We start from the raw sequence: 16,728 nt of genomic DNA, 5'->3' as shown, positions 1-16,728 counted from the left end.
CCTCGGCCTGGCCCGGTGCCAGCCGGTGTGGGGAGTGAACCGAGGGCAGGAAGATCTCTGGGTCTCTCCTTTGTAACTTTCAAATAAATGAATAATCTTTTAAAAAATGAGACAGCCGGCGCCGCTGCTGTAAGCGCTGGGTCCTCGTGACGCCCCCGGGGCGCAGTTGCCAGTGTTGTCTGCATTTTGCTGGGAGGGGGCGGAAGCTGGCCTGGTGCAGCAGCCGCAATCCTTGGTTCTCAAGCAAGGTGGCATGGCCGCTGTTTTCCCGTTTCACAGATGGGGAAACTGAGGCCTAGCAGGAGGAAGGGACTTGCTGTCTGAGAGTCCATGCCGGATCCACAGGGCGGAGTGGTCCCCCAGGGATGTCGGTTGCGGGCTTGCCAGGTGCTGTGTCCGGTGACTCACAGCTGCAGCAACCAGAGAGGGCTCAAGGCCGCTCCCATGTCACAGGCGAGGAGAATCCTGCGGTGGGGTCGGCAGAGCTGGGCCTCAGACGCCCGGTCCAGTGCTCCTTCCAGGAGGGCAGCAGGCGGGTGCTCAGGGGCCATCCCTGCCTTCTGTCTCCTTGGCATTGCCCTCTCAGGCCTTAGTCAAACCTGTTTTAAAAACCTATTTATAGGTTAAAGCTACTGCCACTTAGGATAATGAGCCCCTGGAGTTCCTTCCCCATGGTGCAAATGAAGGCTTCCTGTTGGTTATCCTAAATCTTTCAGGGCTGGAGCAGGGTGGGTTCGGAGAGAAAGACCCCAGGACCAGAACACCTGGTCTCAGAAAACAAATTGGCCAGGCAGCAGGTGACGGGGCGGCATCGTTTGAGCTGATAGTGGAGACTGGGGTAGGCTGGCCTGGGACCGGGGACAGTGGGCTGCTCCGTCCGCTCCTTTGAGGGGCGTCCCCAGCATTCAGCCCAGTTTGACCGATGCAGGTCGACGTCATGCACCTGTTGGTTGTAGGAATGAACCCGCATTTTATGGATGAAGCCCGGCTATCGGGTAGCCAGGAGAACCAGACCTGTGCCAGATGATTCAAAAGAGGGAATTTAATGCGGGGAAGTAGGACAAAGTTGTCTGACGGAGAGAAGTGACAACCAGGGGAGGCTGAGGCAAACCTGAGGCTGACGACATTGAGAAGCCGCTGTCTCCCGTAGGGCTGGAGGCATACAGGCAGGAGAGGGAGGGCTCCAGGGACACTAGAGGCCAGGGCTGGGGCTGCAGAGTCACCAGTGCACCTGCTGGCACACATGCCCAAGGTCACTACATGGGGAACAGAGACGCGGGCCGAGCCCTTCCTCTTCCTCTGAACCCAGCCAGAGGCCAGTTGGTAGGAGAACCCGGGACACCTGGTCCTAAGGGCCAGCCCCTGCCTGTTGGAGCAGAGCCAGAGAGTAGATTTGCCACAAAACAGAAAACTTGGCCTGAATAATCCCATTCCCAGGAACGGGCTATGCTCCTCCTCCCCTCTGAGGCCAGTGCTGTTTCTAGGCTCTTTTTTTTTTTTTTTTTAAGATTTATTTTATTTGTTTGAAAGATAAAGTTATAGAGAGAGGTAGAGCCAGAGAGAGGTATTCCATTTGTTGGTTCACTCCCCAAAAGACCACAATGGCCGGAGCTGAGCTGATCGAAAGCCAGGAGCCAGGAGCTTCCTCTGGGTCTCCCACGTGGGTGCAGGAGCCCAAGGACTTGGACCATCTTGTACTGCTTTCCCAGGCCACAGTAGAGAGCTGGATTGGAAGTGGAGCAGCCGGGACTTGAACCAGCACCCACAAGGGATGCCGGCGCTGCAGGCTGGGGCTTTAGCTCACTGTACCACAGTGCCGGCCCCTCTAGGTTCCAGTTTAAGCATCACCTCTTCCAGGAGGCTTTCTGGGACTCCTCCCCAGAGAACTGCTATCTGCCACCAGTGAGTTCTGCCCGCCTCTCCTAACATGCACCACAGCGTGGTGGTGCTGGGAGGCAGCCGTAGCCTCTGCTGTGCTGCGCCTCCCACGGCCAGGCTGAGTCTGATTTATATCTCTGCTGGGCAGAAGATGGTTTGTGCAGTGAGTCAGCTGTGCTAGTGTAACACAGGCAGAGAACTCAACGGCGATCAAGCTGAGCGCCCACATCGTCATGCTGGGTGACCTTGGACAGGCTGGTTCTCTGTGTGTCAGTGTCAGATGGCACAGCAGGTGCACCCACAGGGAGCCAGGAGGACTGAGGGGACCGCGTGGGTCTGTGGGTGCACTTGTGGGCTCCGGGCTCAGCCCCCAGCCTCACTTTGAGGCTCCACACTTCTCCTCCTGTGTCCTCATCTGTTTATTATTATTATTACTTTTTAAAAGATTTATTTATTTGGAAGGCAGAGTGATGGGAGTGGGAGAAAAGATTTTCCGTCTGCGGGTTCACTCCTCGAAATGGCCACAACGGCAGGACTGGGCCTGGCCGAAGCCAGGAGTCTGAAATTCCATCTGGGTCTCCCATGGGGGAGCAGGGGCTCCCAAGCACTTGGGCCATCTGCTGCTGCTCTCCCGGGCACATCAACAGGGAGCTGGATCAGAAGTGGAGTAGCCGGAACTCGAACCACCACCCATGTGGTATGCCGGTGCTTCAGGCCAGGGCTTTAACCCGCTGCAGCACACGCCGGCCCCTGGGTGCCATCTCTATGTACATTCTGTTGTGACTCATTCTCACAGCCTGCAAAGCACAGACTGTTAACCCCCTTTTCATTTATTTTTTAAAGATTTATTTATTATTTGAACGTCAGAGTTACCCAGAGAAAGGGAGAGGTCTTCCATCCACTGGTTCACTCCCCAGATGGCCGCAATGGCTGGGGCTGGGCCAGGCTGAAGCCAGGAGCTTCTTCCAGGTCTCCCTTGTGGGTGGCAGGGGTTCAAGGAGTTGGGCCATCTTCCACCGCTTTCCCAAGCTGTTAGCGGGGAGCTGAATGGGAACTGGAGCAACCGGGATTCGAACTGGCATCCACATGGGATGCCGGCGTCAGGCGGCGGGTTTACCTACTGTGCCACAGTGCCAGCCCCCATCACCCTCATTTCAGAGGTGATGAGATAGGAGTTCCAGGGGGTGAGGAAATTCAACCAAGGTCGTTCCGACATGAAGGCGCACAGCTGGATTTGAACTCTGCCCCATTCGGCTCCCTTCCTCTGCACAGCTGCCTCCCGCAGGGCAGGGAATGCTGGAGGCTGAGCCCCACGCCATTCCGGAAGCCCCAAGAGCCAGTGCAGAGCCAGGCCCGGGCTGAGTGACAGCTGGAGACCGCGACTCTGACAGCTGTGCTGAGGCTGGCCCCGAAGCAAGCCGTGCTAAACGGGGCTGCCGGGAAGATGAGCTGCGATCCTGAGGACGGGCGGTGGCCGGGCGCCGAGGAGGTGCCGGGGCCTGAGCGGCGTGGCCTGGGGCCCCGCCCCTGAGCAGAAGCAGCTGCTACTTACTTCTCTGTGACCTTGAGCAAGTCAGCGTCCTCGCTTGTCACACCCGGTCCCTGGCCATGCTGGGTTGCCCTGGCCTTACATGAGATGACACAAGAGGACAGAACTGGGTCAACCCAGGCCGGAGCTCCAGGACTCATTAGTTATAGGATCTGAGGCCACTCAGTTTGCCTCTCTGAGCCTTAGTCTCCCCATCTGTATAATGGGGACTGTCCCTGTCTCACCAGATGACTTTGAGGATATAGTCATTGAAGTCTGTGCCCCAGAATACACTTGTGGGAGAGCGGAGTTCAAATCCTGCTGCACCACCTCAAGTTGCGTGGTCTCAAAGCCTGTTTTCTCCTCTGTAAAATAGGGGTGCACCTCATGGGACTGTGATACTGAGTGATCCATGGAACTGCATCTGATGCAAGCAGTCCCTCTGCGCTGGGAGCTCATTAGCCCTGGCCTAGCCCCCATGGTAACCAGTGCCTGCTGCCTGCTGGGACCACGTCACACGCTCAAAGCAGCCCTCTGAGGCAGGTGACACCACGCCCCCATTTCTCTCGGGAGGAAATGAGTTACTCAGGTCGCCGCGATCCGTGCACGCATCAGGATTTGAGCCGCACAGACTCCCAGCCACGCCATCCCTAAGGGCTCCGTGAATGGAAACTACTAGAATGCCTAGGCCAGAGGGATAGCGGTGACTCATGCCCAGCTGGAGTGGTCCTTCAGCGGGCCCCACGGCTGGGTGCCCACGGCAGGGCACAGGGAGTCCAGGACTGGTCTGCTCAGTTCCAATTTGCTTCCAGCAGGGGGCACCCACGCCTCTGCCAGACTCCCAGGCCTGACCCAGGAGGCTGGGCTGGAGACCACTGGAGAGGCTCATCCAGGCAGACCCTGGGCACCGCTTTGGGGGGCAGCGAGAGAGGCAGCAGTAGCCTGCGCACAGCCAGGGCGCGCCAAGAGCGGCTCATCTGTCCGTGTTCCCCACGCCAGGCTGAGGAGCTGCTCCCAGACTTTCCAAAAGAGGCGAGACCCAGTCCCGTCTCGCCCCTGCCTCCATCAGAATCTTGGGGGCTTAACAGAATCCTGGGCGGGAGGGAAGATCAGCCCACGGGGGCCGTAGGCATTCACGTGGGTAACACGCCAATGTGTCATGGGAGGACAAGCAAGTTGCCAGGTGCAGAGAGCTTAAGTTTGGGTGTGGGGGGGGGGGCAAGGCAGGAAAGCAAATGGAGGCCCATCCCACCCCCAAGCCAGACAGTAGCCCCTGGGCCCCCTGCTTGCCTGGAGGTGCTGGAGGTCTGGGCGGGGCGCCCTGCGGTCCCAGGTGCCCTGAGTGTGGACTGAGAGGCTCGCAGGCCCCACGGGCGCTCCTTCCTCCGGCCTCCAGCGCTCCCTGCTCCCTGGGTCAGCCACGGGGAGGCCCCTCTCAAACTTGGGGCCCAGGGCCCGACTGGTCCGGGTTCTGTGATGCACGTGACAGTAATAACGGGTGTTTGAAATGCGTGGGAACAGAGCTGTGCTTATCTGAGTCCACCCAATGCAGAATGGCATCGCCTGCCGGGGGGGGGGGGGGGTCGCAGGAAAGTGCTCGAGAGTCCGTCGTATTCAGTGACAATCCCGTGACGGGAGCCTGGGCTTGCTTCACTCTTACCCGCACTTTTCCTATGCCTGAGCTATTACATAATATTAACAAAATTTATCTTGATGCAAAAAGTAATATGTGTGTAGGGTTTTTAAAAGCTCAAGATTGAGGCCAGCGCCATGGCTCACTTGGCTAATCCTCCGCCTGCCTGCGGTGCCAGCACCCTGGGTTCTAGTCCCGGGTGGGGCACTGGATTCTGTCCCGGTTGCCCTGCTTCCAGTCCAGCTCTCTGCTGTGGCCCGGGATGGCAGTGGAAGATGGCCCAAGTGCTTGGGCCCTGCACCCGCACAGGAGACCAGGAGAAGCACCTGGCTCCTGGCTTTGGGTCGGTGCAGCACACCGGCTGCAGCGTGCCGACTATAGCACCCATTTGGGGGGTGAACCAATGGAAAAGGAAGACCTTTCTCTCTGTCTCTCTCTCTCTCTTACTGTCTAACTCTGCCTGCCAAAAAAAAAAAAAAAAAAAAAAAAAAAAAAAAAGGAAAAGAAAAGCTCAAGATTGGGGTCAGGGTTGCGCCCAGCAAGTTAAGCCGCCACCTGTATCCCCTGTGGGCAACCAGTGCAAGTCCTGGTCCTGGCTGTTCCACTTCCAAGGCAGCTCCCTGCTAATGTACCTGGGCAGGCAGAGGAAGATGACCAGATACTGCACTCACATGCAAGATCAGGAAGAGGCTCCTGGCTCCTGGCTCCAGTCTGGCCCAGCCCTGGCTGCTGCAGCCATTTAGGGAGCGAACGAGTAAATGGAAGATCTCTCTCTTTCTCTTTCTGCCTTTCAAATAAATAAAATATAACATTTTTGAACTGTATGTTTTGGTTGAAATTCACATAACATAAATTTAACCTTTTTAAAGCTTACAATTCAGTGGTATGTGAGAGATTCCTCCTCTATCTAGGTCCTAAGCATTTTTGTCACCCCCCAGAACCTCACGTCCGTCACGCAGTGTATCTCCGTTCCCGGCTCCCACCAGCCCCATTTGTTCGGTTTCGTTTCTGTCATCAGACTTACTGCTGCTTTCCGCAAGAGCTTTGAGACGCTGTGCTGGCCGTAGGATGCGTTCCACGCCCTACGGTGATCTTTACAAGCGAAGGACCTGACAGGTGTTTATCAGTGGTCGGGGGCATCTTACCACGTGGAGCCACGTCCTGGTTGCTTGGCTCATCCCCACCCACAGCCTGAATGCACAGTTAGCTGGAGAGCAAGCACTCGTAAATGTTGGCTAAAGGCACTTCCTCCTCAAGATTTTAAAAAGAAAACATCTCAATACGCTTGTCATCCTTTTAGTGTTTTTTTTTTCTCCCCTCTTAATTACGTTTTCCCATCCATCTGGAATTTATTTTGGTGGCTGGAGTGCGGTGGAGTACAGCTCTATTTTTTTTCCGAATGGCTAGCCAGAGGAGCCAACACCGTGCTGAATGCTCTGTGTCCCCCCCTGATTGGAAGCGCTGCCTTTGGTGAGGACCAGGTCCCACGGGGATTCGGGGCTGTTTCCGGGCTCCCTGTCCACGATCCGTCTGGGGGTCTATATTCTGCGCTCCCGGGGGGACTCCGACGCAGCCAGTCTGCCAATGCGGCTTCTCCACAGCGAGATATTCTTGTGGATCCTTAGCCGTGAAGGAAAAAAATAGTATCGTAAAATTAAATTCCCTGCTAAGGGCTCCCTTTTATTCTGAGGTTATATATTGACTACTCTTTTTATTTGAAATGTTTTTAAAAAATTAATGGGGGCCCTAGACAGTCATTCTGATTTATTTTTAAGTACATTTAAAATACTTATGTATTTATTTGAAAGGCAGAGTTACAGAGAGAGAGAGAGGGAGAGATAGAGAGAATCTTCCATCCACTGGTTTGACCCCCCAATGGCCGCAATGACCAGGGTGGGCCCAGGCTGGAGTCAGGAGCCTGGAACTCCTCTCTGGTCTCCCCTGGGGGTGGCAGGAGTCCAAGCACTTGCTCCATCTTCTGTTGCCTTCCTGGGCGCATTATCAGGGAGCTGGATGGGGGACGGAGCAGCCAGGACTTGACTGGACGCCCATCATCCGGGATGCCAGTGCTGCAGGTGGCAGCCTAACCCGCAGCGCCACAGTGCCGGCCCTGAGGTCCGTTTCCTTAAAGGGAGCTGGACGGTCCTGAGCCCGAGGCAGCTGCTGGGGTCTGGGGGCCGGGCTGAGTGTGGCCTGAGTGGGTTGAGGGGTGTTTCATGGGGGAGGGGAAACGTGCCAGGGCTGCACCGCCTACACCTGCCTGGCTGTGGGCTTGCAGCGGTGTAGTGAGCCCAGCAAGAAAGGAAGGGCCTGAACCTTGGGGCAAGAGGGGAAGCCCGAGTACTTCTCAGCCCCGGGTGTGATGCGCCCTGCCGCTCCCTTCCCCTCCCCTCCCCTCCCGGCATGACTCAGGATGAAACTGGACCTGGCCTTTGCCTGCCTGCGGTGTTCACTCCCGAGGGCATCTGGCCCGTCTCAGCCTCCGGGGCCTGAGCCTGCTCTGCCGTCAGTTGTCTGACATCTGCCCCTCCCTGACAGGTGGGGTCCGGAGGAGCAGTTTTTGGGTCTGCAAAGCAAACTCCTATTCATGCTTCAAAGCCTGGCTCAGGTGTTGCTCCCACTCAAGCTTCCGTGACTTCTGGCCTCAACCCCATGGGGCTAATCACCCCCTCTTGCGGTAGGCACCATGGAGCGCACACCCTCAGTCTGAATCCTTACTCTGCCATTGCTGGCTGTGTGGCCTTGTGGGTTGCTTCCACTTGTACATTTGGGATGTACTCACCTCACTCGTGAGTCGTGAGGATTAAATGAATTATTACATTACAGTAAATACCTTGGAAAGAGCCTGCCCCATAGAATGAACTCAAAACACACTGACTAGTATGACTGTTTTTAAAAAGGATTTATTTATTTATTTGAAAGGCAGAGAGAGAGATTCCATTCACTGATTCACTCATCAAATGCCTGCAACAGCCAAGGCTGGGCCAGCAGAAGCTAGGAGCCAGGGGCGCTGTCTGGGTCTCCCAGGTGGGTGGCAGGGGCTCAGGTACTTGAGCTGCCACCTGCTGCTTCCCAGGTGTACTGGCAGGGAGCTGGATTAGAGGCAGAGCGGCCTGGACTCCAACCGCACTCCGATACAGGATGCAGGTGTCCCAAGTGCTGGCCTAACACCACCTGCTCTGTTAGTATCATGTTTTATTTTAGCAAAATAATTTCTTTTTATTCTGTAGAATGTCACCACCATAAAGAGACATGTGCATGATTTATGTAAATTTATACATAAGGATAGGAGTTAAGGCTCAAGGAAGGCTTCCAGAGAAACTGGCGCTGTGTATTCTGGGCTATGATGTTTATATATATATATAAAACATACATATTATATATATATAAATTTATATATAATTTTCAAGATTTATTTATTTATTTGAAAGGCAGAATTACAGAGAAGCAGAGGCAGAGAAAGGTCCTCCATATGCTGGTTCACTCCTCAGATAGCCACAATGGACGGAGCTGCGCCGATGTGAAGCCGGGAGCCAGGAACTTCCTCCAGGTCTTCCATGCAGGTGCAGAGGCCCAAGGACTTGGGCCATCTTCCACTGTTTTCCCAGGCCAGAGCAGAGAGCTTGATCGGAAGTGGAGCAGCCGGGACTCTAACCGGCATCCCATACGGGATGTTTTTCTGTTTAAGAAATACCTGAGGGACTGGCATGGTGGCATAGTGGGTAAAGCTGCCACCTGTGATGGCCACATCCCACGTGGATGCGGGTTCATATCCCAGCCGCTCCACTTCCCATCCAGCTCCCTGCTAATGAATGACCTGGGAAAGCAGTGGAGGACGGCTCAAGTGTTTGGGCCCCTGCCGCCCGCCTACGTGGGAGATCTGGATGAAGTTCTTGGCTCCCAGCTTTGGCCTGGCCCAGCCCTGGCTGTTGCAGCCATCTGGACAGTGAACCAGCAGATGGAGGACCTCTCTTTCTCTCTCTCTGTAACTCTGTCTTTCAAATAAATTAATAACAATCACAAAAAGAACTACACGCGAATACAGCAGACACAGCAGCTAAGTCCTAAGGATGGCCGCAGCTTGCAGGGAGGGGTGGACAGATAAACAGGAAATCCACTCTGGATAATTGCAACTGCCACAAGAGGGGAAGTGGTGGGTTGAGAGGAGTCATGGGAGCGTGGAAGAGGCCCCCTTCCCAGGTTGGGTGGTCAGTAGCATTTTCCTGGAAGAAATGACATTTTAGCTGAAGTCTCCAAGATGAGTAAGATTCTGCCTAGCCAGGGCGGAGGACAGGGAGGGAGATGCAGGGAGGTTTTCAAGGAAGCGGATGGCCTTGGGGGCCAGAGTTCTCTGTGAGCTCCGGGAGGTGCAGTTTGGGGGGACGTGCGGTAGGTGGGCACCCGAGGCATGCGCACCAGTTATTCCACGCTTCGCTCTGTGGCCGCCTACCTTCCCGGCTGGCGAGCTCCTGCAGGACAAAGCTCCCATCGCCTTTGAATGCCTTGACGCCCAGCACCCTGCATCCAGCCCCGCACTCCACAGGGGTTCAAGAAATGTCTGCTGAATGGAAAGGAGAAGAGAAAACCTTGCCTTTCCCCCCAGGGAGCCCTCTCAGGCAAGTCTTTCATTTGCTTACACCTGTGAGTTAGAATTCTTAATAGCTTTGGGAAGTCAAGTTCATTTGTTTGTTCAGAATATTCATCTGCAGTGTATCCCACACTCCCACAAATCCCATGGTGGCTTCCGGGCAAAGCTAAGTTCCTGGACCAGCAAGGACAAAGCCCTCTCTGGACACCAGCTGTGCCTGTGAACTTTCAGACTTCAGGGTGCGGATGGATTCCCTTGTACAGGCGACCCAGATCCTGAGCCCGCAGGTGTGGGGACTGGCCCGAGATCCTGGGTGTCTAACAAGATGCCAGCCAGTGCTGCAGGCCCATGACCTTGCTTGGAGCAGCAAGGCACCACACAACACTCCCCCTGGCCCTGATGGCAATGAGGATTGCAAAAACAGTCTGCGGTCAGCCCCTGAGGACCTCGGATGCCGGGCTAAGGAGTTCAGACTTCCTCCTGGAGGCATCAGGGTGCCCCGGCAGCTTTCAGACCAAGTTCAAGGAGAGCTGATTGTGGGGGGTGGGCGAGTGCTGGGGACGACAGGGGCTAGGCTGTCACAACACCAAGCAGGAGGTGTTGGGGCTGAAGCCCAGACAGGCCCCTGAGACTGCAGAGTGTGTAGCATGTCACTGGTGACATGTGTGCCCCAAATCCATGTTAAAGGCTTAGCCCCGGGGCAGGCATTTGGCACAGTGGGTAAGCCACGGCTTAGGCTGCCGGGGTTCAAGTGCTGGCTTAGCTGTAGATTCCAGCCTACCGTTAACGCACGCCTGGGAGGCAACAGGTGATGGATGACACAAATATTTAGGTTCCTGCCACCCATGTGGGAGACTCAAGTTCAGTTCCAGGCTCCTGGGTTCAGCCTGGTACAGTCTTGGCTAATGCAGGCATTTGGGAATTGAACCAGCAGATTCCTGTCTGTCTGCTTGACTCTCTGCCTCTGAAATATATAAAAGAATAAGTAAAAACAACCTTAGAAGTAAAACTTGGGGCTGGCATTGTGGTACCACGGGTTGCAACACCAGCATCCCATGTCAGAGTGTCAGTTCGAGTCCCGGCTGCTCTGCTTCCAATCCAACTCATTGCTAACACACCTGGGAAGGCAGTGGAAGGTGACACAAGTTCTTGGGCCCTTGCCAGCCAAGTGGGAGACCCAGATGGAGTTCCAGGCTCCTGGCTTCATCCTGGCCCAGCCTCAGCAGTTGCAGCCATTTGGGGAGTGAACCAGAAAATGGAAGGTCTTTCTCTCTGTTTCTCCCTCTCTCTCCCTCTCTCTCTCTCTCTGAAACAAACAAAAAATCTTAAAAAAAAAAAAAAAAGATACTTAACCCTTAGCACCTCAGAACATGGCTGTATTTGGAGATAGGGTCTTTAAAGAAGTAATGGACTTACGGGCCAGCGCTGTGTCCAAGTAGGTTAATCCTCCACCTGCGGTGCCGGCATCCCATATGGGCACCGGTTCTTGTCCTGGCTGCTCCTCTGCCCATCCAGCTCTCTGGCTATGGTTTGGGATGGCAGTTGAAGATGGCCCAGGTCTTTGGGACCTGTACCCACGTGGGAGACCCGGAGGAAGCTCCTGGCTCCTGGCTTTGGATTGGCGCAGCTCCAGCTGTTGCGGCCGTTTGGGGAGTGAACCAGCAGAAGGAAGACCTCTCTCTCTGTCTCTACCTCTCACTGTCTGTAACTCTACCTCTCAAATAAATAAATACAAATATTAAAAAAAAAGTAATGAACTTAAAATGAGGTCACAAGAGCGGGCCCTAGTGCAATATGGCTGGTGTCTAAGGAAAGAAGGTCATGGACAGAAGTGCAGAGGGAGGACAAGGTGGAGACACGGGCAGCAGACAGCCGTCTACAAAGGAGGGAGGAGGCCGCAGAAGAAACCGGCGCAGTGGGCACCTTGATCTTGCACCGTGAGACGGTAGCTTCCTTGTTTAAGCCTCCTGCCTGCGGGATTCTGCCACTGCAGCCCTAGCAGAGTGGTCAGTCCAGAGAGGTGGATTTAAAAGGGTTACCCAAGTTCCCAACTGGACGATGGAGCTGAGGGTGGGCTGGACTGGGTGCTGTAAGGTTACATACAGACAACTTGGAAAATAGGAAGGGGCAGGCGCTGTGGCACTGCCTGCAACACCGGCATCCCATTATGAGCTCCGGTTTGAGCCCTGGCTGCTCCACTTCCAGTTCAGCGCCCTGCTAATGTGCCTGGGAAAGGAGCAGAAGATGGCCCAAGTGCTTGAGCTTCAGCCGCCCTCGTGGAAGACCTGAATGGAGTTCCAGGCTCCTGGCGTCAGCCTGGCCCAGCTCTGGCTGCCAAATGGAAAGCAGGAGGGGAGCCCAGGAGGAAGGAGGAGCAGGGCGGGGGGGGGGGTGGATTAGGATCATGTTCCGTTGGAGGGGACCTTCAGGAAGAGCTGCCAGGAATGACGCAGGAAGTGCTTGCCATCAAAGCCAGGGCAGGTGTTCAGCCTAGCAGGTGCCCACTGGGACTGTCACAGTCGCGTAGCGGGTAAAGCTGCCATCTGCAGTGCCGGCATCCCATATAGGGGCCAGGTCAAGTCCTGGCTGCTCCACTTCTGATCCAGCTCCCTGCTGATATGCCTGGGAAAGCATCGGAAGATGGCCAAAGTCCGTGGGCCTTTGCACCCATTTGGAAGACCCAGGTGAAGCTCCTGGCTCCTGGCTTCAGCCTGGCCCAGTTCTGGCTGTTGCAGTCATTTGGGGAGTGAACCAGTGGATGGAAGACCTCTCTCTCTCTTACTCTCTCTGCCTCTCCCTCTCTGTAACTCTGACTTTCAAATAAATAAATAAATCTTAGAAAAGAAAAAATAGAAGGTACCTGCATCCCACATTGGAGTACCTGGGTTCGATACCCATCCTGGCTCCTGACTCCAGATTCCTATTGAGGCACACTCTGGGAGGTGTGTTGGCACTTGGGTCCCTGCCACCACATTGGAGCCCCAGATTGCGTTCCCAGTGAAGAACCTTAAAAATCAAACCAAGATGGAGTGACTTAAGCTAACACTATTAAAAACAAGAAGTCACCTTTGCCCCAAATAAAATTAAAGTTTAAAAATTATAGCCCTAAACTTCTTCCCCCAAAGCTAAAATTAGGTGCAGCTATAAAAATAAGGGATCCTATGCTTAGCTAGCTGCGACACTTGTGCCTGACTATGCTAAGACCTAACCCAGTTTGTATGCCTCCTAATACTCAGATAACGGTGTGGGAAGTGGGATGCTGCTCTCCCTCCAGGGGAATGAAGGGAGCGAGACGTCGTCCCCCTCAGGGTGAACAAGGTGGCGCTGACAGGGAAAGGAACTGCTAAAGAAGTAAACAACAAAATGGCGACGAGGTGCATGCCTCCCATGTGATCCCGTAGCTGATTGGATAGAAGACTCATGCCCTTCACATGATCAGCTCGCGGATTGGACTGCTGTGTGCATGGCCTCCCATGTGATCCCGTAGCTGATTGGATAGAAGACGCATGCCCTTCACATGATCAGCTCACGGATTGGACTGCTGTGTGCATGGACTCTATAGTACTTTTGATTGGTCGCTGCGGGTATATAAACCGTGTGGCTTTGTGCTGGGGGCGCTCTCTGGACTCCCGAGTTCAGGAGGCCCGTCTGCGCAGACGCCGAATAAATCCTCTTGCTTTTGCATCAGCTGGTCTGAACTCTGAGTCTTTGGGGTGTGCCTCTCGACGTGTTAGCATCCTCACTCCGAGGGTCTAACACCAGCTCCTGACTTCAGTCTTGCCCAGCTTGGTCTTTGCAGGCAGTTGGGGAGGACACCAGCAGACAGAAATCCCCTCTGTCTGTCTCTTATGTAAAACAAACAAAAGAGGAATGGATCGAAGAGATTTCTGGAGGCTTACAGCAGTGATGTGAAGGCTCAGTGCCAGGTCTGGAAAGTGAGCTGGAGCCAAGGGAGACCGGCCGCTGTGAGCCTGCTCGGCCACAGGCTACAGGGACAGCCTGCTGGGCTTTTAAAGCCTCCTCCGGCCGGTGCATCTGTGCAGCATCCCCCGGACTTAAAGGAGAGCATGCTATAGGCCGAGCCCAGTGACAGGTCTGCATGCTTCATGCCGAAGTTGTACTTCCTACCCCTCAAACAGCTGGCCTGTGACTGCTTTGGCCAGTAGACAGTGGTGGTGACTCTATGCCTGCTCCAGGTGGCATGGTGTCTCTGGAGTCCCGAGCTGTCCCTTCAGAAAAGTGACTGGAGAGGCCCTAAGATTACGTGAAAGAGGGAGAAGGGCACAGCTGAGCCCAGCTTTCCAGCTGGCCCTGCCAAGAAGCCAGAGTTTTGTTTTAGTCCAGGCATGGAGAGACAATGCCTCCGTGGAGATGATTGGTTGCTCACAGCTCCTGAGAGAAGAGGGCATGCCAGGCAGGCAGAGCTGTGGGGAGAGGCAGGGGTGGGGCGGAGGGTGGGTGGGGGGGAGCAGGAGAAAGCTTGGAGTAGCCCATGGCCTGGGCGGGAGGGGACAGGCAGGGCAGGTGACAAGCTGGGCAGGTTTAGGCTCAACCAGTTCCAATGACTTCACTGGGCTCTGGGCTGTATGTAGCACAGCCGCTCATTACGCAGTACCTGGGCGGGGGTGACTTAAGAGGAAGGATGCTTTTCCTGTCTGCAGGAGCCTGGTAGAGGAGACAGCCCTGTCCACGGCACCAGCTGCCACCTGTCTGGCCTCTTAAGCCAACCTCTCTCACACCCTTGAAAGAAGAAGCCCCCACACCCCTTCCCTGGTGCTCCCCATCTTTTCCCACTGGAGAAACCCTGCATTGCTTCTCATCAGGAGCTGGGCCCGAGCTGTTGCGGGTGCCGCCCTCCGCCCACCTTCCTGCCGCCTGCCTCCTGTGCCATCTTCCCTTCCTCCCAGCGCCCCCGGCGTCAGGTGTATCTGAGTTCCTGCGCTGCGTGAAGTTCAGGTTCGAACACATCCCAGCAGGCTTTGTGAATACATTAGTTTTATTTTCCCCTAACATGCCACAGGGGCGGGGATGGGGGAAAGGAAGGAGCACTGCACTTAATATGCAAATGTATGCAGATCGCATCTCTTTGAGGGTGTCCCAGGATTAATGGGCAGAGCAGGCAATCAGAGCAGACCCAGCCCGGCCTGCAGCCCTGGGGCTCTGCGGCAGCACAGTCGGAAATGACTCTCTCGGGAGGGTGTCTTAGGCTGCTTTCAGAGCCAGTTCTTTGCAACAATGTCTCCCCAGCACAGGGGAAGGAAGAGCCGCAGAAATGGGTTCTGGTTCCTTCCTGGCAGCCTCCTCAGTTGCTTCAACGGCATTGGGGGTGGGGTGGGGGAGAGGGGATAAAATCTCAGCCTCTCTCCTTACCGCGGCAGCTAGCAGGGCTGTTCGCGTTCAGGACTCCCCAGCCAGGGGATCTGACCAGCATCCACTTCCGGACCCGCCGTGTGTGTTCAAGTCCCCAGGCTCCAGAAGCAGACTAAGGCAACCAGGGGGTCTTAAACTGAGTCTCCCGCAGGGGGTCTTAAACTGAGTCTCCCGTATGATCCGATCCAGAGGAGCTGCATTTTACAATCAATGGGGCTGAAAAAAAAACCCCAATGCATCCCAGAACAATTAAATCAGAATCTAAAGGGGAGATGCATCATGAAACCCAGGCATCAGGATTAAAAAAGAAAGAAGAGGCTGGGCACTGCTGCTCAATAGGCTAATCCTCTGCCTGTGGCGCCGACACACAGGGTTCTAGTCCCAGTCGGGGTGCCGGATTCTGTCTCGGTTGCCCCTCTTCCAGGCCAGCTCTCTGCTGTGGCCCGGGAGTGCAGTGGAGGATGGCCCAGGTCCTTGGGCCCTGCACCCGCACAGGAGACCAGGAGAAGCACTTGGCTCCTGGCTTCAGATCAGCGCGGTGCACTGGCCACGGTGGCCATTGGAGGGTGAACCAATGGCAAAAGGAAGACCTTTCTCTCTGTCTCTCTCTCACTGTCCACTCTGCCTGTCAAATAAATAAATAAATAAAAATTAAAAAAAGGAAAGAAGAAAAAAGGGCTGGGATGTGGCCCTGTGGGTTAAGCTATCGCCTGCAGCCCCCTGCAACGCAGGCATCCCACACCAGCACCGGTTCGAGTCCCCACTGCTCTGCTTCTGATCCAGCTCCCTGCTAATGTACCTGGGAAAGCAATGGGAGATGGCGCAAGTACTTAGGCCCCTGCCACCCACATAGGAAGTCTGAATGGAGTTCCTGGCCCCTGGGCTTGGCCTGGCCCAGCCCTGGCTACTGCGGCCATTTGAGGAATGGAAGAACTGCTCTCTCTCCCCCAATCTCTCTGTCACGCTGCCTTTTAAAGGAAATAAGTGAAGGAAGGAAGGAAAGAAGACAGACAGACAGACATGAATCAATCAATCCTAGGTGCTTCCAATGTGCGGCCAAACGTGAGAGGCACTGCTGAACAGGGGTTCTATAGGACGCCTGCTACCCCTGCGCTCTCTTTGGGGCTATATTTAGCTCAGGCCACCATCTGGTACAAGCTCCGGGGAGGGGGGGGTCCCCCTTCCAGGAAGGGCAGTAGTGAGGGCTGAAGTCCAGCTGGATGGACTGGGACAGCAGCGGCTACTAAAAATGCTGAACTGTTTCCCTGCCTATTTATAACAGGTGCTGCTTTGTACTTTCAAAGTGCCCCAGTGCCCTTGCACAACCACCGCCAGGTCCGTGGACCAAGTCAGCTCTGCATGGCCAGGGCTCGTGAGGTCCTGATTGGTGACTATGTGAGGTCACCCCAGCTCTAATGTCGTGGAGATGAGTGGCAGCGTTCTGGTCAGACGGGCCCAAGCACCTACCTGATTTCAGTACTGGCTGAGTGACTTTGGGCACGCGGCTCTGGCTCTGAGCCTCAGTTTCCCTCTCTGTGTGGAGCTGAAGCTGTAGTAAGCAGAGACCTCACACTGGAGCATGCCGCAGAGCCATCTGGTGGACTTGTTACAAGGAAGGGCACCGGGCGCCACCCCAGCGTGGCCTGGGGTGGGGGCATCACGAGGGGGATTCGCACCTTGGTCTGGGGGCTACACTTTGTGAACCAGAGAACTGGGAGATGAGAAAGTGCA

The sequence above is a fragment of the Oryctolagus cuniculus genome, chromosome 11 (assembly GCF_051225735.1).
Source record: "Oryctolagus cuniculus isolate XC-2025 breed Fujian yellow rabbit chromosome 11, ASM5122573v1, whole genome shotgun sequence".
NCBI lineage: Eukaryota > Metazoa > Chordata > Mammalia > Lagomorpha > Leporidae > Oryctolagus > Oryctolagus cuniculus.
This window is presented reverse-complemented; position numbering follows the sequence as displayed.